The following is a 25,050-nucleotide window of genomic DNA, read 5'->3' on the forward strand; positions in this document are numbered from 1 at the left end:
TGGTGAGTCAACATAGTACATTGCACCTGGGTTCAGGTCCTATCTCTGTTACTCCCTGTATGACCTAGGGCAAAGCACTTAACCATCCTGGGCCTGACTTTCATCATCTGTAAAATGAGAGTGTGGGACTCCACAGATGACCTCCAGGACCCCTTCCAGCTCTAGATGTATGAGCCAATGAATGTAACCCTCAAGTTATGTGTGACGGAAGAACAAAGTTACTCATATCTGGTTTGATTTACTTAGTACCCCATTTATGGTAGAGAGTAATGGTAATGGTAATGGGCGCTGTGAATATCGCGTTGGCGCTACAAAAAGGAGGCCTACATTTAAAATTGTTTCTCTCTTTCAGTTCTTTTATTTTACAGATAAGGAAACTTTGACCAAGATTGGGGAGAAGTATCTTGGTCTTGGTCATACACCAAGTTAAGTAAACTTGCTGTGTCCTGGTCCCTGGATCAGGTTCCTTTTGGCTTCATGAAATTTGTGTTGCATTTCTTCTGAGCACATCCATCTGTTTTGGGGAACAGAGGCCATCAGAGTATGCTAGGGCCTAGTGAACATTCTGCTGGTTGTGACTGTGATCCCTATAGACTGTCACTAACCAGTGAGATGAATTCAGTCACATATTCCTGTTATATTCTATATTCCAGCCAGAAAGGTTAGACTAGGTACTGTTTGCCCTCTTAAATATAGCCATTTTTTAAAGTTCATCGAATCATCAATCATTGTGTACTTGAGTTGCTCAGTTAAATGAAGAAATCCTGTGTTTGTTGCACCAGCCTTGGTATTGTACAGATTTGAATAGGCATGGGTCCTATCATTATTTGCAGACTCTTTTAAAAGCAGACTGCATTGATGCAGAAAGATGAACAAAGAGCATCCCACAAATGGGGAAGACTTCGTTACACAGCGAGTTGGGGGTGGGGCTAGGTTCCAGTTCAGAGAGGTGTATAGAATCAGGGATTGGGGTTGGGGCAGCATCATGATTTAGAGTCCATGAAACCTTCCCAGGCTCAGAGTATATGAAATGGTCCTTTGCTTCTTATTGTTATGGTTGTTGAGTCGTTTCAGTTATATCTAACTCTCTTTGATTGAATTTGGGATCTTCTTTGCAAAGATACTGGAATGATTTCCATTTCCTTTTCCAACTTATTTATAGGTGAGGAAACTGAAGCAAACAGGGTGAAGTGACTTGTCCAGGGTTACACAGCTAGGAAGTATCAAAGGCCAGATTTGAACTCAAGAAGATGCATCTTAAGGACTTCAGGCCCTGAGCTCTATCCCCTGGTCCTTTGCAGGAGGGAGCAAAAGGGGAAGTGAAGAAATGTATTCAAGAACAAGTTTCAGACAGGGGTAGAGATCAGCATGTGAGATGACATGTCTTTGTTCTGGAAGATGTTAGAAGAGCTGTGGAGGTAGCTTGGGTCATTGACAGGGAAAAGAGGTGACAGTGCAAGAAAGCCCTTGGATTAGAGAGTAGAAGGATCCATCCGTGTCCAAGATGGAAGGTGCTAAGGAGGCCAAAGGCTCTGAACAGGGCAATGACCTGCTCATGCCTGGAGGAGAAGACAGAATCTGGAGACAACATATAAAGTGGAATGGTGTTGGTGGGTAAGAAGCATGGGAGGTGTGGAGATGAGTGAGAAGGGAACCAGAGTTATGAGAGTACTTAGTATATAATGGAAGGCTCAAAGGATAGCAGAATTTGGGAATCACTTGAATATAATTAATGAAATGAAAATGAGTTAGATAACACAAAAGCTTTTTTCTTTTCTTTTTTTGAGGCAATAGGGGTTAAGTAACATGCCCAAGGTCACCCAGTTGGTAAACGTCTGAGGTCAGATTTGGACTGGGGTCCACCTACCTCTAGAACTGGTGCTCTGTCCGCTGTTCCACCCAGCTGCCTGACTCAAAAGCTTTTTCTTTAAAGTGGAGGGGAATGTTTACAGATTAGATTTTTGGGTAAGATGATAGAACTATCTGTAAAGAAAGGTTATTAGGAATAAGGTACTTGACTAAATTTAGAGTTCTTTCCTATCTGTTAATTACAAAGTAGTTTTCCAGCAGGATAAAGTAGTTCTTTCTGAAATTTTGTTTGAAGTTATATATCATGTTGTCGAAAAATAAAAGTTTCCTGGGATATCTTCTCATTGCCTTTTAAATTCTTCATAATCATTTGAGACCCTTTCAAATGCCACTTCCTCCATGAAGTCCTCCATAATTCTCCTGGTGATAAATAAATGACTTCTCCCCACCCTTAGAAGAGTTTGTGTTTGTACCTCTCTAGTGCACACAACTATGCTATTCAGTTACCTGTATTTGTGGCTCATCCCCCTAGAAGCCTAGATGCTCCGCTGGGGGTAGACTTCTCTTATTTAAATTTATGTGTCTCCTGCAGTGCTTAGTACTATGCTCTGTACAAATTATGCTTGATCTATGCTGTGGGGGAAATCTTGGGAAATATCCAGATGTGTCCTCTGAGTGACCACAATTAATAGATGTATCTATATTATCATGATTTATCTACAGACATAGATAAATTCATCAAGGAATTAGGGTGTGTGTGTGTGTGTGTGTGTGTGTGTGTGACAGAGACAGACGAGACACATCCAGAAACAGAGAGAGGAAGAATATTCCCAGAAATTTCCCTGGGTTCTATCTCCAGATGAAGTGATTCTTTTTTTTTTTTTTTGTCTTTAAATCCGTTAGGGGCTGAAAGGATAATTATTGTTTGATTGTTAAATGAGTGAATGAAAAAGCCTTTAGGAAGCATTTACTATGTGTAATTCTCTAAGTGTAGATACAGAAGTGGGAATAGTCCTTGTTCTCAAGTAATTCCCATTCTAATGGGAGAAATAATAATAATTTTATCTGTATCAATATCTCTGTCTGTCTGCCTACCTAAAGTTTTAGTTCCAAGTTGCACAGAAAGGTTCCATGGTCCTTAGGGTGTAGTGGCAAAGCAGATGAAGCAGATGGGAATGCTTCTTCTTTAATGACATTTCCGATGATAACATCTTAGCGGTTTCTGAGGTTGTACCGTCTGACAGAGTCACGGACTTTGGTGGGAAGAACTTTCTCTTTTGGATCTCCAGTAGCTGTGGCTGCAGCACCTGCAGGAGCAGTTTCTAGGCCATATCTCCTTTGCTGTTGCTTCCCAGAAGGATGCTTGTGAGGGTATGGGGGAAAGCAAAACAAGGGGTCTTTGAGGTGCTGCCATTTCAAGGACTCTTGGGCTTCCCTGCCCATTAGAGGACCTCCTATAATAATCCTGTGAGGTAGTTAACACAGATGTCATCAGTCCTTATTTTTCAGAAGAGGAAACTGAGATTCAAAGAGAAGGAGATTGACTTGCTCAAAATTATGCAGCTAGCTAGGGTCAGAGGTGAGATTTGAAGATGACTCCAAATCCATTACTCAATTCCATTAACATGACATGCAAGGAGGAGCAGTGGGTAGAGGGCTGGACTCGGAGTCAGGACCACTCGGGACCAAATCCTTTGTAGCTGTGTGACCCTCAGCTTCCTCATCTGTAAAATGGTGATGATAAGAACTGTGCCTGTCTCCCAGGGCTGACGTGAAGATCAAATGAAGATTAATGTACATGCTTAGCGAACTTTGAAGTGCTAGGTGAATGGTAGACATTAGTATTGCTATTATTATTATTATTTTTAAGAGGGAGAGAATGATATTGTTTTCTTTGTGGTCCTGGGTCTCAGTCACCACCTCCTCAGGCAAATAGAGCAGAGGGTGGTAAAAGTATTATTTAGTACTCCCATTTTAATGAATAGGCCTCTCTGTTGACAGGAAATCCATTATGAGCTTGTCTTTAGCTTCTACACTTAATGAAAGACTTAATGATTGACTACCTAAAAGTTATTTATCTACATTTAGAATCAGTGGGGTTATGGTAAAACATCTCCACACTACTTAATTAAAGAAAAATATTAGAGAAAAAAACATAAACATATAAAAGAAGGAAGCAGAATCAGTAGCTACATTTTTATACCTTCGAATAAAAACAAAGACACTGCTGTTATCCTACCCAGTCACACATTAAAAAAAACAAAACCTCACTCACTGAAAGATCAGGGTTGAGCTATTCATTTGTGTGCAGCTACAGAAACAATAGAAAATCCAATCTTAATTTTGCCAAGCAACCTTGTCTAAATAAAATTAATATGTAGTGGCCTTGGCAGAAAACTAGGTGTAAAGACAACCTTCTCCCTGCATTCATTTCAAGGGAGGATGAAGGGTCCCAGAGTCAGTTTAGTAACTTGGCATGGGGAAAGGGGGATAGGGGAGATGATTATGCATGAATTGTAATAATGTTTGTTTTACCCATAACCATCTGTGACCTTGAGTAAATGACCTACCTCTCTGAGGTGCCCTCAGTTTCCCTATCTGTAACATGGGAATTATAATACCTATCTAACTCACAGGGCTGTTTTAAGGACCCAGAGGGAGAATGTATATGGAAATGTTTTGAAAATCATAAATCACTATATAAAGTGTTTTAATAATTTGGCATGTACTTTAATGACACTCACTGTAGTAAATACTTTTAGTCTAAGCAACAGCTGCACATTTTAGGCTCCTCAAGTTAATTAAAGAGTTGGAGAATGTGTGCTTTCAGCTGCTTTCTGTTAGTACTGGTTGTATATTTATTAAAAAATTCAGGTGGAAGCGGCCAGGCCAGGTCAGAGTCAATCAACAAGCATGTATTAAGTGTTCCATGGGTTCCGGGCACTGTGCTAAATGCTGAGGATCATGTGAAAGGCAAAATCAGCCTCTGCCCTAAGGCGCTCACCTTCCCCTGGGGGGACCACGTGTCAATAAGTAGGTAACAGACAATAGCTAGGATGGAAGGTAATTTCAAAGAGGAAAGTACTGGCAGCCTGGGAGGATCTTGCAAGGATTCCTGCCAAAGGTGGGATTTGAGGAGGATGGGGACAAACCTGAACAGAACCCCAAGGTGGAATCCTTGCTGCTGTTCTGTTGTTCGTCCTTTGTTGCTTTTGAGCTATCGGTGGGAATCTTTCTGCTAGGTAAAGGTGTCCAATGCTATACGATTAGCAGGCAGCACAGAGGATAGGGTGCTGGATCTGGAGTCAGGAAGATCTGAGTTCAAATCTGGCCTCAGATGCTTACTAGCTGTATGACCCTGGCCTAGCCCCTTAATCCTGTCTGCCTCAGTTCCCTCATCTGTAAAATGAGCTGGAGAAGGAAGTGGCAAACCACTCTAGTATCTTTGCCAAGAAAACCCAAGTTTGTTCACCAGCCTCACTTTTTCCTCAGGAGCCATCTGAATCTGGTGGCCAGATATGGATCAGGAGGACTGGAGATGGCCCCTAAATGGATTTGGAAAAGGCTTCCTGTAGAAAGTGAGATTTTAACTGGAAAATAAAGGAAATTAGGGAAGACAGAATGTTGCAGTGAGGAGGAAGCATATTCTATTCATGGAGGATGATCAAAGAAAATGTCCAGAGCCAAGAGATCTTAGTGGAACAGCCAGGAGGCCAGTGTCACTGGATGGAAAACTTTGTGGAGGAGTGTAAGGTACAAGAAGATTAGAAAGGTAGAAGGGGGGAGTAAGTTATGGAGGATTTTGAATACCAAACAGAGATTTTGTATGTCTTCCTGGAAATTTTAAAGGGAACCATTAGAGTTTACTTCATATCGAGGTGACATGGTTGGACCCGTGTTTTAAGAAAATCACTTTGGTGGCTGAATGGCAGATGACATGAATTGGGGAAACATTTGATGCAGGCAGACCCACCAGCAAAAGCATTGTAATACATTTATCTCTTCCACATCGCAACTCTCCCCATCATGGTTTAGATCTGTCACGGGTCAGCATAGGAAATTAAGTGGGAATTTTGGGGGAGTTTTGCAGAAGCTGTTAATGACATGTGAAGGCCAGCAGACAACACAGAAAAAGTTTAGAAACTCAGAAATGCATAACATGTATGTATAGTATCGTATAATGTTAACATATGTTATCTATTAATACCATAATTCAGACTTCTCTGGTATGAAGAGAAGACCAAAAAGTTTTATGTGTATTTTCCACATCACATGGGCATGTGCCCCTAACTCTGTGGATGTGGAAGGGATAACTGTAGTACAGGCATGAGATGATGAAGTCCTGCACCAAGATGGTGGCAGTGTCAGCGAAGAGAATTTGAGGGTCATATTTTAGAGGTGCTGCAAAGGTGAAATTGACAGACCTTCACAACAGATTGGATATTGGGGAAGATTGAGAGATAATGAAGTTACCTGGATTGACACTTAGGTTTAAGCCTTAGGAGAATGAGAGGATATGGTGCCCTTGACAATAATAGGGAAATTTGGAAGTGGAGAGATATCTGAAGGGCAGCTGAAGATGTGTAACTGAAGGTCATCTCCATAGAGGTCACAGTTGAAGCTGCGGGCAATAAATGAAAATGCCAAAAGAAAATGTGAACCAAAGACAGAGTTAGGCTCACTCCCAGATAAATGAGAAGATGGAGCAGGGTAGTTAGAATGGAAGGCAGAGAATGTGGGGAGTGTGGCATCTTAGAAAAAGAGGGAGGAAAATTTACCAAGTAGGAGAGGGTGGCCAATATTCACATATATTTCAGAGACATGAAGGAGAGTGAGGGCTAGAAGAAGGCCATTTGATCAGGCAATCAGGAAGTCTTTAATGATCCTTGAGCCATTTCAGTAGTGTTAGGCAGAAACCAGATTGCAGTGGGTTAATGAAAGGAAGGAAGGAAGGACTCTCCTACAGATGACTTTTCCAGGAAGGTTATCAATGTGAGGAGGAGAGAAGTGGGATGACAGTCAATTCACATAAGGTTTGTTTTGATGGATACCTACAGGATATCCCTCTGTTTGCTCTCTAAAGTTTATTTTGCATTTTTTCTTTCTGCTTCAGGATCATAAATGTAGAGCTAGAAGGACCTTTATCCACTGCTTATTCAACTGTCCCCCATCCCCATTTTACAGATGAGGAAAATTGAGGCCCAGAGAGATTAACCAGGATTTGAAATCCAGCATTCTTTGTGCCACGTGACAGTCTTGTGCTAGATTCCCGGAGCCTTCTGAGCAGAGATGGAGATATTTAGGGTGGGAGACATTAAGTAGGGATGCTACTCCAACACCAGAAAGAAGAATACTATAAGACCTGACTCTGCTTTTGCTCTCCTAACCCAGATTCTGTAGTCTGCACAGCTCTCACTGAACTGTCTGTCTAGCTTCTCCCTGCCCCATAGATGCGCTGGGAGATGGACATAGTGTTGGTGATCTCATTGAGATTTTTTTTTTGATTATTTTTTACTTGGCCAACTTGCATTTTTTCCTGCCTAAATCCAAAGAAAATAGTAAAACCCCTTTCCCTAGTGTGATTCCTTTTTAAAGTTGGAAGAAAAAAACAGTACCCTTATAGAGCATTAGACATGCTACTTAATATTTATTGACTAAAAAGTTACACCATGACAAAAACACCTAATTATTCACAATGCATTTATGTGACTATATTTTTACTAATCACAATAGCATCTGTATATATTTGAAACATAGTTATTCATACATGTGAAAGATTTATTATTCAATATACAGAAGATATATTTTACTTTATTGTTGTTCACTCGTTTCAGTCGTGTCTGACTCTTTGTGACCCTATTTGGGGTTTTCTTGACAAAAATACTAGAGTGATTTGCCATTTCCTTCTCCAGCTTATTTTACAGATGAGGAAACTGAGGCAAAGTGAAGTGACTTGCCTAGGGTCACATAGCTAGAAAGTGTCTGGGGCTGGATTTGAACTTGGGAAAATGAGTCTTCCTGATTCCAGGCCCGGTGCTCTGTCTGCTGAACTACCTACCTGCCCTTTTGTTTCATTATCTCAAGTCAGTTAGAAAGATATCACAAAGGTCATGCTGTGCGTTTTGTTAGAATCAAAGCAGCACAAAAATAGCGATGCTTTTGTAGCTTTATGAACTTCCCATGAGGACTCTTTGGCCTTCCTTAGGATCTCTGGCCCACAGTTTTGGAGCCACTGTTTCAGAGTGTGTCAAAGGATAGGCCCTCATTTAAAACCTTCGAGTATCATGAATGTCCAGAATAAGTTAAACCTGCTAAATCCAAATGTAGTGATTTCATTTTTGAGCCTGTGGCCCATTTGAGAATTGTTTTATGTCCAGAATAAGTTAAACCTGCTAAATCCAAATGTAGTGATTTCATTTTTGAGCCTGTGGCCCATTTGAGAATTGTTTTTCCTCTGTCTCAGATTATGTTCTGGGAATTCCTGAAGTAATGCAGTGCAACAGCACATAGTTCATTAGACTTTAAAGACAATCATAGCCAGCAGTTACATAATGCTTTAAGATTTGCAAAATACACTTTACCTAAGTTATCTCTTTTGTTCTTCATAGCAATCTTGCCAGGTGTGTGCTATTATCATTCTCATTTTTTTTAAGGAATTTCCTCCATGAGAGAGAAACTAAGTCTGAGAGGAGTGAAAAGCCTTTCCCAGGATCCCACAACTAGTAAGTGTCTGAGATGGGATTTGAACTAGGGTCTTCCTGACACCAGGTCCAGGAATTTCCTTCATGAGAGAGAAACTAAGTCTGAGAGGAGTGAAAAGCCTTTCCCAGGATCCTACAACTAGTAAGTGTCTGAGATGGGATTTGAACTAGGGTCTTCCTGACACCAGGTCCTACAAACTCTCTTATGCCACTTCACTGCTCCCCAAACCAAACAAAACATTCTACTTATTTACCACAATGGCAAGTTATAAATGGTGCCTTATGTAAAGGGGTGTCAAACACAATACCTTTACCCCATTGAATTGGCCCTAGTGAGGGAGAAAGTATTCTTCTCTATGAACACTTCTTCTTTTGTATTGATTTAGTTAGGAAGTTTTCCTTTAAATTTGGCCTTCCTATAAATTCTATCCATTGCTCCTGAGTTTGCCCTCTTGAGCTAAGAATTCTAATCTCTATTCCATATGACTTCTCTCTTATACCCCCAGTCATTGCTTCTCTTGGCTAAAGCCCTATCCCTGAAAAACAGTCCGTATGAGCTTGAGACCCCTCATCATCATATAAATGCTTTCATGCCCAGACCTGAGCACAGAACTCTTAATTTGGTCTGGCTAGGACCGAGCCTTGGAGGACTATCACTTTCTTTATCCTGGAACCGTTGATTCCTCTTGCGGTTATAAATTCACTTAACAACTCTCTCGCACCCCCATTTCGAGGGAATGGCTAACTATCCATGCTTTTCCCTTTATGTGAAGAGGATGTTTTTGAACCTATGTGTAAGACTTTACATTTTTACACCTATTCCATTTCGTTTTAAATTTAGCCCAATATTCTCACATGTCTGAGTCTCTAGTTACCCAACACATTAGCTATTCCTGCTAACTTCAGTCATCTGTAAATACAATAAACATGCTAACCATCTAGGTGGGTGGGTGGGCCAGTTAGATGGCTCAGTGGATAGAGCACTGGATCTGAAGTCAGGAAGACCTGAGTACAAATCCAGCCTCAGACACTTACTAGCTGTGTGACCTTGGGCAAGTCACTTCACTCTGCTTGCCTTAATCCACTGGAGAAGGAAATGGCCAATCACTTCAGCATCTTTGCCAAGAAAACCCCATGGACACTAAGGTTCCATGGGATCACAAAGAGTCAGATGTGACTGAATGACTGAACAACAAATTCATGTAGAGCAGTGATTTAAGTCCTGGCTATGCCACTTATTGTTTGTGAGACCTTGGATAAGTCACAGATTCTGGGCCTCAGCTGCCTTGTCAGTAAAATTAATGGATTAGATTAGATTGGGGTTCTTTTTTTGGGGGGGAGAAAGGGGGAGCATGCCATGGACCTCTTTGGCAGCCTTATAAAGCCTTTTGATCTTTAATCAGAATAATGTTTTTAAAGGCATAAAATATATAGGATTACAAAAAAACCCCAACCTAATCATCAAATTATATTGAAATAGTTATATTTTATACACACACACATAGTTTTTTTAATATATATACACACACACATATACATGTATGTATGTCTGTATGGTTTTTAAAAAGTTTTGTTTTTTAATCATGGGCTCCAGGTTAAGCATCTTTGACCTAGAGCAGTTTGGAGTTAGTAGTTAGAGCACTGGACTTGGAGTAAGGAAAACATTAGTTCAAATCTCATCTTTAATTTAGGCTGAGTGACATTGGTTAAGTCACTTAACCACTTATCTGCCTCAGTTTCCCTGTCAGTAAATTGGGGAGAATAATATCACCTACCTCTCAGGGTTATAGTGGAGATAAAATGAGGTAATATTTCTAAAGCACATTGCAAATCTTAAAGTGCTATCTAAATGCAAACTATTATTATTAAGATAATAACTTTTCTTTATTTTAGTAAATAGGATTTAGTATTTAAATCCAAATACTTCTGTGCTAATATTGCATGACTTTAGTTTTTTTTTTTTATGGGGTATCTAGAGTTCTTTGTTCCTATGAAAAGACACCTTCCGGTATAAATCTGTGGTAAACACTGGATTTTCTTAATTTAGGCAGAATTTATTCTTGAAATTACATAGAGGGGCAAGTTGGTTTAAGTGTGTAAGACTCAACATGAAAAGCTAGCAAAATATAAGTATATGTGAATATTTAAATATGTCTGAACACTGATCATAAATTGATTCATAACTTCTATTTTTAGGTTTTTCTTTTTGCTGGAAATGTATCTCTGACACATAGATATGAGTTCCAGTAGTCCTCTTGATAAGCTTTGCACAAGGAAGGAAGATAAAACTCATGAACAAATCTTGTAAAAGAAGCCAGCTGTTTACCCATCCTTTGAAAGATGGTTGCTAGATTCATCCCCATAGACCTCTCCTTCCTTGACTCTGGAAAGGAGGAACAGAAAGAGAAATTATTTTTACATGAAAATAAAACACCCAGAATTTTCCCCCCATTTTTCTTTACTTAAAATAGAAACAAAAATTAATTTAATCTTTAATCCATTTTATATAGATGGAGATTTTGTTTTGATTTAAAGAAATGAGACAGAAGTGTCGTTAACCTTCTGGTGCCTTACCATCTTCATCATTGCCTTCTTCTCTTTTTAAAAATCTAACTTCTGCATTAGAATAGGTAATTCCATTTTGTATATTCAGTATGTTCATTTTAATGTTCAATTTAAAAAAAAACCTTGGAAGGGGGTAGATCTTTCAGAACTATCAAGTTGTATAAAAACCCAGTTGGCATGCTTTTATTTTAACACTTTATATTGTAAAATTTCTGAGTCACCTTGATTCTCAGTATTCACTTCCTTCTCCACTCCTTTGCTTTTAAATCATAGCAGATATATTTTTTCTCTTATTATGGTAGTCTTGGCAAAAATTGAGACTATGGGCTGATCCAAGATCTTCATTATGCCTTAAAAGTAGATTTCACTTAAAATTAAGAGGGAATAATAGTTTTGTTACAAAGAAATGAATATAGTTGACCTTTTTTGTGAACAACTTCCCAGGGCTAAAAAATTCAAACTTGATCTTTCTTTTAGTGAGTAAGATACCTGATCCTTTTTACTTTTTCAAAATAGCTTTATTGTTTTTCTCTTTTTATATTGTCAATTTCCAACCCAAATGTCCCCATCCATAACTCCTGCTGACCTCCTCTCACTCTGCACTTGCAGTCCGAGAAGAGGGATGTGTGTTTCATTATCAGCCCTCCCGAGTCATGACTGAGTATGACACTGTCCAAATTCTTCTTTTCTTCCTCAAGGGATTCTGAGGCATTTAATTCACTTGTCTCACAACCTCACAAGAGCCAAAGGGAAAATAAGGTAAAAAGTACAACTCAAGATAGGGAAGGGAAAAGGCAATACGCCACAGATGCAGAAGAGGAAGGAGGGGTCCGGGCTAGAGGGTGGGGAAGAGAAAGGGAGGCTGCATCCAAGGGGACAACTCCCCTGCAGTAGTGTTTAACCCCCCGCCCCCACGGGGGCGGGGCGGGGCACATCTCATCATCGTCCTGTCCATAATCCTCCTCTGGGAAGTCCCCCACGGTCACCACGTGTAGCGTGACAAAGGCACCATACTTGTCCTGGCACTCAAAGTAGCATTTGCCGTTCACACTGCCCTTGTGCTTCCCCAGCGGTTCATCATAACGGATGCCAACCCAGTAGCCAGGCTTGAAATCCGTGAGTCCCACATACATGACAGTGCCGCACTTGGTGGGCTGGCTGGCCGCCTGCATCTGGCAGCTGCTCCCCCATGAGATGTCCTGGGCTTCCTCCTCAGCGAGTGACTGGGCGGCTTCAGCCTCCCTTCGCTTCTGCTCCTTCTCATTGAATTTGCCCATCTTGCTGCGCTTCAGGAAGCAGCTTATGGAGTCAGCTCTGCTCTCCTAGGCTGACCGGGAAAGCTCAAACTTCACCTGGGACAGGTCCTCGTATTCCCCCAGATGTGCCCCACTCCGGTCAGTGTCGTAGATCCTGCAGCCATCGTTCACTGGGTAGGAGGCCAAGAGAGCGTCATCCTAGTTAAGTTTCATGCAGAAGCCGTCATCGGCAGTATAGAGCTCCAGGTCCTTGCAGCAGGCCGGGCTGCCAACCACCAGCTCCAGCTTACACTTGAAATCAGCCAGAGTGAGGTTCCAGTTGCACCGCTTCTCTGAGCGGCGGCTGTTGAGGGAGCTGCTGATAAACATGCTGACCGTGGGCGCAGACACCCCGGCCAGATCCATGCTTTCCGAGGGCCCCCGGCTGCTCCTTCCCGGCTGCCACCTCCTCGCCCCCCTCCTCCAGGGCTCGCTGCCCAAAACCGCTGCTGCCACTGCTACAGCCACAGCCACCCCACTGTCCAAGTTCTGATGGCTTTATGTATTATTTTCCTCTCTTGTGGTCATTGTGTATACCATTCTTTTGCTTCTGCTTCTTCGAGCTTGCCTTATGCTTTAGTTCTTCCCAAGGATCTTAGAATTCTTAATATTCATTAATTGTTATAGTACAGTAATAAAAGGAAAGGCTTATTGATGTGATTCTCCTTGATTAACTATTTTATGAGCCCCTTGATAATGTTATCATTCCTATTCTTTTACAAAGTATGTTTCCAGATTTTAACTGGGCACTGATTGTTATTTTCAGTTGCCTGTGCTTTTTTGCCCAGAAAAGGCAAGCATGACATTCGCTGCTTTTCTGAAATTTTATTTCACTCCCTGTCTCCAACATGCTCCCTCTGATCCCAAATGCTCTTGTTTTGTGGGGAGTCAGTTCCTATTTTCTGTTCTATAAATTGTATCTGTAGTCCTTTTGGACATGGCTGAGTCATGTTTGATAGCCTCAAAAACTTGTCAAAGTTGAACAAACCAACCAATTATGTCAGATCTTCACAAAGGAGTGGAAAGAAACATGCTCATGATTTAGACTACTTATAGCTAATCATTACTATTGGTAGCTTAAAATATTACAGTGATTGAATAAGCATTCTCTTAATAGCCTCAAAGGTAGTCTGTCTCCAGAAGTGTTAGAAACTTAAAAGTATGTGTATTTCATTTAACCTAGTAGATTATCTATTGTTATCTCTATGAAAAGGTGGATAATTGGGAGAAAGTTGCTGTTTGCCCCATGATAAGCATCATTCTCAATCCATTCTAATGGATTACTCCATTTTAGGGCAACTTTGTGGCTCAATGACATTGTGGATAGAGCATTGGGCTTGGGGACAGAAAGATTCATGTTCATGAGTTCAAAACCAGCCTCAGGCACTTTCTAGCTGTGTGACTCCGGGCAAATCATTTAACCTTGTTTGCCATTTCAATTGCTCATCTGTAAAAGTAGCTGGAGGAAAAAATGGCAAACCACTTCAGTTATCTTGCCTAGAAACCCCAAATGGGGTCACAAAGAGTAAGATATGACTGAAGCAACTGACCAACAAGCTCCATTTTAAGACTTTTTTAAGGCTACATTTGCACAGAGGTGGTATATCTGTAAAGTTTTGAGAACATTTTTCCATATGCAAAATTTGAAAGCTTTTCAAATTCCAATTTCATAGACTGGCCAATATTTGAGATCTGGAAATTTTATGTGACATTTGGGAATGATGGCTTGGGATCAGCATCACTTTACATTGATTTCTGTAATACATACAAACCAAAAATGCTGGAACCAGATAGCTCACTAACTAAAATAAGACCCATCTAGGTTCCTGGAGTCATGAAGAATTGGACACAACAGAAAAAAACCCAACAACAGTGACACTAATTATGAGCAGAGGCTTGCCTTCAAGCAGCATATAATCTATTAGGGAAGATAAGAAAATTATATAAATAACTATAATGCAGGGTAGAATGTGACAAATACATTAAAGGAGATTCTAAGTACTGTTTACCAATCTCAGTACAGTGAGAGAGCACATTTGGGTGGGGGTAGAGTGGAGGAAGGAATTGGCCCTAAATTCAATAAGGAGTTTTGTTTGGAGTAAGTCCTGAATGGGTTCAACTTAAGCCTGCAGGGTTTGGGGGAAAGTGGGTACCACATGCTAAAGGAACAAATCATTTCTGAATTTTGACAAGGGCTAATTAAATCATTAGATTGTGAGTCCTTTGAGGGCAGGGACTGTCATTTGCCTCTTTTTGTATCCCCAAGTACTTATCTCTCAATGCCTGGCACATAGTAGGAACTAACTAAGAAGGCAGATTCAAAGTAAATAGGAAGTGTTTTTAAAAAAACAACAAAGTAAACCAACAAAAAAGCCCCCAAACACTTGGGTCATAGTTGCACCAGTCTGATCATTTTTCCCACATCCACAACAGAACACAAGAGCAAATAGATTAAGTTTTCAATTGTGTGCCATATTTAAATATTAAATAACACTTAAGACATTTTTATTTTGAAACAGAAGTGTGTGCCAAATTTGAATGAACCTGAACTTTGGGAATATTGGGCAGATGACTCAAATCAAACAATGAATTTTAAGGAAGACCTGTGATAAGTGAAAGCCATATCTTTCACAGTACCCTGTAGGCCATAGATAATGAAATAGTTGTTGAAAAAATCAGTTTAGAAACTAGGAACTTAGAGGCTCTGTTCGGTTTTTTTCTGTTGTGTCCAGTTCTACATGACTCCAGGAACCTAGATGGGTCTTATTTTAGTTAGTGAGCTATCTGGTTCCAGCATTTTTGGTTTGTATGTATTACAGAAATCCGTCTAAATGATTGAGGAAACAGAGGTTTGAGCTCCCAAGCTGATTGATTTGTTAAGCAATGTGGGCCAGTTCCTTAATTGGGAACGTTAGCCTTGCTTAGCTTTGGCATACAGGGGTGACAGATATTTTAATACATTAAAAACAGTCGAGTAAGGCCAATAAATTAAAAGAAAACAATAAACCGTGATCCAGCAGTAGGTCATCTGATTTTTAATTGAAGGAAAGGTTAGGGACTTTCCATTATGGGAGGGGAGAGTAAACAGAGGTCATTCTCTGAAATCAGAAAAATAGATGCCCCTTTCTCCTGAAGTTTTTGTATACAATCAAAAGAACATGGAAACATTAACTGCTTGGTTAATATAGGGCTGGGTTTCAGATAAGACCTAAGGGTTGCTTGAGGTGTACAATTGTGAGAAAACTCCTTGCATCAATCTTAAGATCTGACTAAATTTCTAGTCAGCATAACCTAGGTCCTTACTTAAGGGTCTAAGAAGCAGGTAGGTTCAAACAATGTAATAATGTCCTCTCACAGTTCCCAGAATTGAATAAAGTTTTCTCACAAGACAGAAATTGAACTAAACCCATAATTGAATAGTAAGGGAACTGAGCAAGATCCAGAATTGAGTCACAAAGATGAAGTCAGTGGTTCACTCAGTTCCCACCACCATTTGCTGAGTATACCCCAGGCTATTGAGTTTCTTTAGATATTACATATAAGATGCCTTTGTTGCCAAGAGAAACGATGGAGCTTTTATAGGAATCCAGCTGTGACATGTGCTTTTGTAATCTGATTACTAGTTAGTGGTTTAATAATTAATGGTTGTTTAGGTACATGCTCAATGTGTCATTCACAGCTCCCAAGGATGTAACCCAGTACATAATTGTTAATAACAAATCCACCTTGCATAGTTTTATCCTCCCTCACAGCTGGTTTCCTTGTGAAATTACTATGGAGTAATGGAAAAACAAAGAGCTAAAAGTAATTGGATGGGGCTACCTTACTATATATTTTTTTGTTTTTGATCTGTGATTCCATTGGGAACTCTTAGTGATGAAAATTCCTCTACCAGTGGAGATCAGCATTTGTCCAACAATCAAGCAGATATTAAGAGGCTTATCCAGAATATGTCAGAGACTAGACTTGAACCCAGATCTTCCTGACTTCAAGCTTGGCTCCCAATCTAGTGTACCATGATTTCTTATTATATAGATATAATAAATTGTGCCTCTTAATCCTAAGAGTCACAGTTAGAGTAAATAAACATTTATTAAATAACTGTTATGTGCCAGGTTCTATGCTAACCAAGCACTGGGGATACACAAAGAAAGCCAGGACAGCTCTCACAGTGAAGGAGCTCACAATCTAATGGGGGAGATAAGTGAAAAGGAGATGAAAAGGCAGGGGAGAGTATCCTGGAGGGGGAGGAGGTCATTATGAAGTCCTGCAGCCCAGTGGAGAAATGATGGAAGGAGGTAAAATTTTCATCTCACAGAATGACGAGTTTCTGGAGATCATTGAAGTCCAAGAGAGCAGCCAGGTGGGAAATGATGAGGGGAATTCTCTGGGGAATCCCCACCCTAAAAATTGTGGAGAATCTGGCATGAGTCCCCCAGTGTTCACCCTCTTCATCCTGGAGGAAGGGGTGTCGAGGAACTGTGAGTTTCAGAGCTGATTTCATCTTGCAGAATGATGAGTTTCCGGACAACAATCAGGAAAGGAGGAAGATGAAAAAGACATCAATATCTCCTTTCATTTAACTAAACAAGCATTGATTTAAGTGCCTACTCTGGGTCATGCTCCATTATAAATGCTGGGGATACAAATACAAAAGCAGAATAATCCCGATCCTCAATGAGATTACATTCTGATTAAAGAGTTTATATTCTACTAGATTTTAGGATTCTATAGATCAGGGATTCGTAGACTGGGTTCTTGGACTTGGATGTTATTTTTTTAAGTATTTTGATAACTGTACCTTTAGCAATACTTTTAGTATTTTGATAACTTTTGGTGTCCCAAAAGTTTTAAGATACAGAACTAAGATTTTTGGGACACTTTGTATTACAGGAAAATGGGTTACCTTTGTACTTGCATGTGTTTTGTTTATGCATTTAAACTCACCGGCCTACCAAAAGGGATACTTAGCACACAATGTTAAAAATCTTTGGTTGATTTTTGTTCAGATGAAATAGATGTCAGAAGAGTCCTAGCTAAAAACACTAATCTTTGAGTGAATGCAGAAAAAATCCAGTACTGATGCTATGCTATGCTATGGATACATACACCTGAGCACAGTTTGAAGTCTGTATGAGGTCACAGTTAGCAATGTAGCCTTGTAAACCACAATAACTATAATCTCTTGAAATCCAGTCGAGGTTAGTGTTCTGTATCCTTCTGAGAGGTGACTGTCTGCAGGATGATGTGGCGATTAGAGAAGAATTTTAAGTATGTGCTCAGGATTGGAAAGAGACAAATTTGGTACATCTTAAATCTAATTTTCTCAAAGTGGCTTCATTTGGGGGGAGATATCAGAACATTAGACACACTCATGACCAAGCATAAATAACCTCTTCCCTCCAGATTTCTTAAACGACTGCCTTGGAGGTAGGAGGTTCCCCATTTGGTTGGGGTGTTCTAAAGAGATTTTTCTTCGGAGACAAGTTGAACTAGATGGTTACTGAAATCCCTTTCACCTCAATTTGGCTCTTAGCTCTTGCTCGTTTTGGATTGGGCAGCTGGGTGGCACAGGCATCAGGCCTGGAGTCAAATAGACCTGCGTTAAATTCTGGCCCCAAATACTTCCTAGTTGTGGAACCCTGGACAAGTCACTTCACCCTGTTTTCCTCTGTTTCCTTATCAGTCAAATGAGCTCAAGAAGGAAATGGCAAACCACTGCAGTATCTTTGCCCAGAAAACCCCAAATGGGGTCACGAAGAGTTGGACACCACTGAACAACAGCACCGTTTTGGATTATATGCACTCCTTTGCCTGTTCATTAGTAAGAGCAGATGGTAAAAAGTTTTCTACTCAGAGAAGGTATGAAACAGACCACTATGTCATCTGTGACCCCTAGGTGCTATCTACTCTGAGCCCTTCAGCAAAAAGGAATAGAAACTACTCTTAAAACTTGCAAGGACAGCTGAAATGTTGAATGATAGAATAAGGATCCAGAGAGATTTTCACAGGCTAAAACACTGGACTGAATAAAATGATAAAATTTAATAGGGGCATATGTAGAACCTTACACTTGTGTTCAAAAAATCAATCATATAAATACAAAATGGTGCACTGTATGACTAGACAGCATTTCACCTGAAAAAGAGCTGGGGATTACAAACTCAGGACAAGTCGGAAGTTTGCTGTGGCAGCTCAAATGTTATTGGGTTATTTGATTGCATTGAGAATCAGTGTCCATAATGAGGAAGGTTACAGACTGCTCATTGCCCTCTGCTCTGGTCATGTCCATCTGGAGCATCGAGTTCTGGGTGCCGCATTTTAGGAGGAACATTTATAGTCTGAAAAGCACTCAGAAGAAGGTTATTGGTATTGAAGAGCCAGAGGATAGTTTTACAGTATTGAAAGAGCCAGATATATTTAGGCTGGTAGGATTGGGAGTGGAGGAGACACTGAGGAGGCCCAGGGGAGGAGGACCATGAGAGCTAGCCTAAAATATTTGAAGACTTGTCATGTGAAAGAGGGGCTAGATTTATTCTACTTGACCTCAGAGGGCAGAACTGGTACCAGAGGAACAATTGCTACGTTGTACAGAAGCAGATTTTGATTGGATATAAAGAAAAAAAAATTTTAACCCATCTATCCGAAACTGAAGTGAGTTACTTTGGGTTTCCTTTCACAAGATTTCTCCCCACGCCACGCCCCTTTTCCATGAAACAAAGAAAAATAGTTAACCAAAATCAATTGAGAAAGCAACCACTTCTCACAGCACATGCACCATTCCCCACCCTGAGTCCTCCACCTCTCTACATGTGGTTCATTGTCTGTTCACCGTGGCTTGGACTATTTGTTGAAATCAACATTTGAATGCTTTTTTGTTGTTGTTGTTTTATGTTATCGAAGTCATTGTGTCTCTGTCCTTTGCATGACTTCATATAGATCTTTCCATGTCTTCATATAGATCTTTCCATGTTTCTATGAATTCTCTATATTTGTCATTTTTTTATGGCACAGTAACATTATATTACATTCTCACTTTGGCAGTTTCCAAGTCAATAACCACGAATTTTGTTTTAATCTTTTTGGCACCACAAAGAGGGCTACTATGAATATTTTGCTATCTACTGTCTGTGACCCTTCTGTCATTGGTCTCCGTGGTGTATATGCTTTGTCTTAAGATCTTTGTGTCCAAGGGGAGAATGAGAAAAGAACACCTGGTGGGGATGTTGCAAGGGGATTTAAGTGGACTAGACCAGGGCTTCTTAAACTTCTTCTACTTGCTATCCCTTCAGTGCTTCTTAAACTGTGGGTCGAGACCCACAGTGCTAGACAACCTCTGAGGGTCCTTCCTACCCTTGAGAATGAGGAATGCATAAGTAAAAGGCAGGATGGTGACATTTCATTTCTGTGACTTGAGTTTTAAAATGATTGATGGGCCGACTCAAGAGTAAAACCAGCCTGAAGATAAACAAATAATAATAATTCTAATATAGGGCCTGGTATGTGTAGGCACTGTGCTAAGTGATTTACAAAGATTATCTCATTTGAGCTTTATGACAACCATGGAGTTAAGGAAACAGAATATTTTAATTATTTGCTTAGTGATACTGAAGAGGCATAGAAGTTTATTATAGCTACAAGTTTTAGGTGTGTGTGTGTGTGTATTTGCTTTTTGGAGGGCAGTTGGGGTTAAGTGACTTGCCCAAGGTCACATGGCTAGTATTTTTTTGTGTTGTGTCTGAGGTCGAATTTGAACTCAGGTCCTCCTGACTCCAGTGCTGGTGGTCTATTCATTGCACCACCTAGGCGCCCCATCAAGTTTTAGAATTTAAAAGGAAATGAGAAAGAAAGTAGATTGATGGAGAATCATCAATATTTATCATGTAATCCGTGCTATATAAAAGGTGAAGGGAGTCACAAAATAGCCTGACTTTCTCTTTTAATGTCACTTGTGCTTTCTCAAAGCACAGGGCTAAGAGTAGCATAAATTCTTTTTCAAAAAAACCTTTTAACACTTTCATTTTCTTTTTCTAATGTGATAAGTTTTAAGAGTCATGGAGAATAGATTTGCAGCATTTTGTGCCATATAAACAGCAATCAGATCGTCATCCCAAACCCCTTCACCCTTGGTTTAATTCTATTAAATGTAATAGCTAGTATTTATATAGTATTTTAAGTTTGCAAAGCAAGTCATAGATCTTTTTTATTTTATTGTCATTACAACTGTGGGAGGTGGATGTTATTATTATTATGCCCATTTCATAGATGTGGAAACTGAGGCAAACAAAACCTAGGTGACTTTGCCTAGGGTCACACATTGAATAAGTGAGTCAAAATTTGATATTGACTTAGAAAACCACATATTAATGATTATATATTTTAAAATTTTATTTTGTTAAATATTTCCCAATTGCATTTTATAATCTGGTTCAGATTGTGCTGGGGAATGACATGGGACACTTGTTTGACACCTTTGTTCTAGAGTACTTAGAGGTAAAAGGACATGTTCAGGGTCACACAACCAGTATTTGTGAAAAGACTAGACTCAAACCTTCGTGGCTCTGAGGCCTGCTCTTCATCTATTTTCTCTCTCAATTTGAAGGTATAGGGGCCACCCAAAACTGCAGATCAGCCAGGTCTGGGCAAGTAGATAAATGATACAGCTCAGCTGTCTTGATGTTCTTGAGCTCACTGTAGGAGGTTGAAGGGAGTTGTTCTCTTCCAGGCCAAATCAAGCTCCTGTCACCCGTTCTTGCTTTGGTGGGTGGGAATCTCTGGATCCTTTGTCACTTCATTCTGCAGAGCAAGTTCGAGATACCAGAGAAGGGTCATGGGTTGTTGTTTTGATCAGGGAGGGGTCTTTAGCAGGTGTGACTGCTTAGTATCCTTCCCTGGATGTCACAGATGGGAAACTAGGCAGTGTCCTGGGCATAGTAGATTTTGGAAAAGGGAGGGGGAAGGGTCCCTTGAAGTAGGAAAGTGTCTAGGGAACCGGCAGCTTATGTCTTAGAGACCCAAGAAACCAGTGGGCTCTTGGATTACCATATGCTGGAAAGTTGTTATTTTTTCTTCTGCCCAAACCATAATGATATGATTATCAGAGATTTGGGTTGAACTCAAAATGAAATGAACAATGCCCTTTATGTACTGCCACAGTGACTTCTGCCAAGAATGCCTTTGGAACTGTGTTTCTTTCACCTTAGGAGGCAGTCATTCCTTTCTAGTTCCACTACCATCAGCATGTGGTATGGGCCACCTGCTCCTTTAACCCAGGCCCTGGGTCCCTGCCAGTCTGTACCTTGTAATCATGCCTCCCTGCCTTCTTTATTAAGTAAGATCCCAGGAGCAAACAGACGTGTCCTTACTTCTGCCGATATTTCTTGAGCATTCAATGTGTGCCTGATGAATGTGGAGGATACAAGGAAGGATAGGATGTTACTCCTACTCTTTTTGAATTTTTGATCTAGAATTGGAAGTGCTAGGGCAGGGGTGGCCTCAAGGCCACCTCTAGGTCCTCAAGTGCAGCACTGTGACTACATCCAAACTTCACAGAGCAATAAAAGGATTTGTTCCGCAAAACTTCTCAGTCAAAATGACTGAAGGGCCTAGAAGGTGACAGGTGGCCCCACCCCTATTAGGGCATGGACAGAAATTGTTGTTTTATGATAAACTCTAAGTACCCTAAGAGATTAGTAGCAAGTATTGTAGCTCTTCAGAGGAGGGAAATCTGTCTTCTAGTTGGGGTCTGGATTAGCAGAGTTTTAATGGATATTTAAGCTTCAGATGGAAAGATAGGTAAGAACTGGGAGGAGAGCTGGGATGGAACATTCCAGGTAGAAGGAACTGGGTATGTCTGGGGAGCACTGATGTAATCCTTACTTGACTGGACACTTGAGTGCATGAAGTGCGGAATAGAGGGGGATTCATAACACTTGGATAACACTTGGAAATGTTTCCATGCCAGATATAACTGTATAGGGTCTCCAATAATGGGCAAAGAAGGTCACCATCCTTCCAAACATTATATGGCTAGCCAAACATTCTGGGTTAGCAGAGCCCTATTTTTTAAACTTCCAACTCCCCTCCCCACCAAAAAAAAAAAAAATTCTTCACTCAACTTGAGTTCAAATTTTGCCCTCAGCCACTTACTAGCTGTGTGACCCCTTAGCAAGACATTCAGCTCTCTTGAGCCTCATTTCCCTCACCTGTTAAGTGAAGGTAATAGTAGCACCTACCATCCCAGTTTTTTTGTAAGAATCAATGAAATAACATGTAAAACACCTTGTTAAATCCTTCAAATACTGTGTAGATGCTAGTTGTCACCATCGTTATTATTCCTTGTCACTTTCATTTCAAGAAGGAATCTATATTAATGTAGCTCTCTTTAGTAAATAACAGTATTATCTAGTACAGTTTGTCTTCCCCCACCACAAAGACAAAACGATTTCTTTTAATAAAATTGGCAGCTAGACTTTTTGAATCCTTTTAAGTTGCTGCTTAGAAGAGGAATAATTTTTCTTCCTTACTCATTCTCTCCATTATTTGGCTACGAGTATTTCTTGATGGCTGAAAGAAAACTGGCAGCTGGAAATTGTTATTTTTATTATTAATAATAAATAATTAAAAATCAAGAAAAAATAAAAATCATCAGGTAGTGATTATTTATATGAAAACAATTCACAGCTAACCATTGTTATTTTGATAATGATATTATATATCATGATATAGATGAATAGATACATAATTTTGTAGCCACTGAACACAGCAAGATAGGACCTGTTGACTAAAACTAGACATAAGGAGTTTGTGATATCTTTAGTGGATTAGAAGATGACAAATCACCATAGCACAGATATTGACCTCAAAATATCCTGGAGAACACGATCAATAAACTGAATTAGCTCTTGTGCATTATCACAGACTGAACGGTTGTCCCTAGTCTCCCAGACGTGACACTGATCCATAGAACTAAAGAACAACATTTTAAATCAGTGTCACCATTCCAAATGCTCATAATTTTTAGGCTTTGTGGAATAAAAAGATTTCTAAATATAGAAACCTAGTGGAATAGACCAAATCCGTATGGGAACGAGATGGGTACATATCATCCCCATCATTCTGTCTGCTACCTGACAGATACTGAGAATGTTTTCAGTGAGCCTACGAGGGGATCACTTTACATCTTCTACAAAGAGCAAGTTATTTTATCTTTTGTGCAAGAATACACAGAACATTCAATATAAATAATAATAGAATAGTGATTGCTTCGTGTATTATTTCTCTCTTAACCGATCAAAATGATGATAAATAATAATAGATAATAATTATGATGGCTTTTAAGGTTTGCAAAGCACCATACAGATGTGTCTCATTTGTTCCTCACAACTATCCTGTGAGTGAAATACTGTTTTTGTCCCAGTTTTGCCAATGAGAAAACTCTAGCTTACCAAGATTTAAGTGACTTGCCTAAGGTCATACAAATAGGATGTGTGGAAAGCAGGATTTGAACCTATAGCTTTCCCAACTCTAAATCTAGCAGACTGAGGTACCTGTCTGTTATATAAAGCCTGTTATGCATATATGCTTCAGAATCTAATATGATAACTAAAAATAGTAATCCATTGTTGTCATGAGTCATTCTTTTATTGTGGTATAAGGTGATTTGTTCACATTCTTATTGATTCTGGCCAAATTAACCTGAAAAATGCAATAATTATCTTGATTGTACAGATTGTAGGGTTCAGAAGCAAAAATAACAAATTAACATCATCTTTTTGTTAATTCATAGCATCTATGAACTTTTCAGGAAAATAAAGGAAGTTAAATCCCACCACCTCCATTTACTACTGGGGGACAGCCTGAGAAAATGGAATGTGTTGTTTGTGGAACAGCAAAGAAATCAGCATCATTGAATCTAAAAGTATAAAGCAGGGAGTAAGGTGTAAGAAGACTAGAAAATTAGGAGGGGATCAGGCTATGAAGGGCTTTGAATGCCAAACAAAAGTTTTGTATTTCAACCTGAAGTTGATAGGGAGTCACTGGAGTGACATGGTCAGACCTGCACTCTGAAGGTTTAGTGGAGGATGGATTTGAGTGAGGAGACTTGAAGCAGGCAGACCCACTAGAGGCTATTGTAGTCAACAAAACATGAGGTGACAGTGTTAGAGGAGAGAAAGGGTGTATTTGAGGGTTGTTGGAAAGAAGGGCCTGGCAACAGATTGGAGGGGAGAGAGAGTGAGAAATCCAGGATAACTCCTTTGTTGAAAATCTGAGGGACTGGGAAGGATGGTGTTGTTCTCTATAGTAATGCAGAAGTTGGGAGTAGGAAATGCTTTTGGGGGAAAGATAATGAGTTCAGTTTTGGACATGTTGAATTTAAGATGTCTACTGGACATCCAGTGTAAAGATGTCTGAAAGACAGTTGGAGATGTGAGCTTGGAGGTTAGCCAATAGGCTGGGGCAGGATAGGTAGATTTGAGAATCAAAAATGGTAATTACATCCATGGTTGCTGAAATGAAGTGACATATGAGGAAAAGAGAAGAGGGTCCAGGACAGAAACCTGAGGGACACCCATAGTAATGGGCAGACCTGGGGAAAGCCTATGTTTTCATCAGTTAAATCCTGAAGAATTGAGATCCCTTATAACAAAACATCTATACTTCCAAGGGATGTGAAAGTG

At 40.0% G+C, this 25,050-nt stretch overlaps 1 protein-coding gene and 1 pseudogene across 1 annotated transcript in view; one reads left to right on the forward strand and one right to left on the reverse strand.

The window, feature by feature from the left end:
• IQGAP2 (IQ motif containing GTPase activating protein 2) overlaps window positions 1-25,050 on the forward strand; it is a 369,993-nt gene that overhangs the window by 87,242 nt on the left and 257,701 nt on the right. The window lies entirely within an intron of this gene.
• Window positions 10,124-13,613, reverse strand: LOC138167255 (tubulin-folding cofactor B pseudogene; annotated as a pseudogene).

Source organism: Petaurus breviceps, unplaced genomic scaffold (assembly GCF_028583685.1).
Source record: "Petaurus breviceps papuanus isolate PSGF00001 unplaced genomic scaffold, PetGlider_PUasm1.0 229, whole genome shotgun sequence".
Taxonomy (NCBI): Eukaryota; Metazoa; Chordata; class Mammalia; order Diprotodontia; family Petauridae; genus Petaurus; species Petaurus breviceps.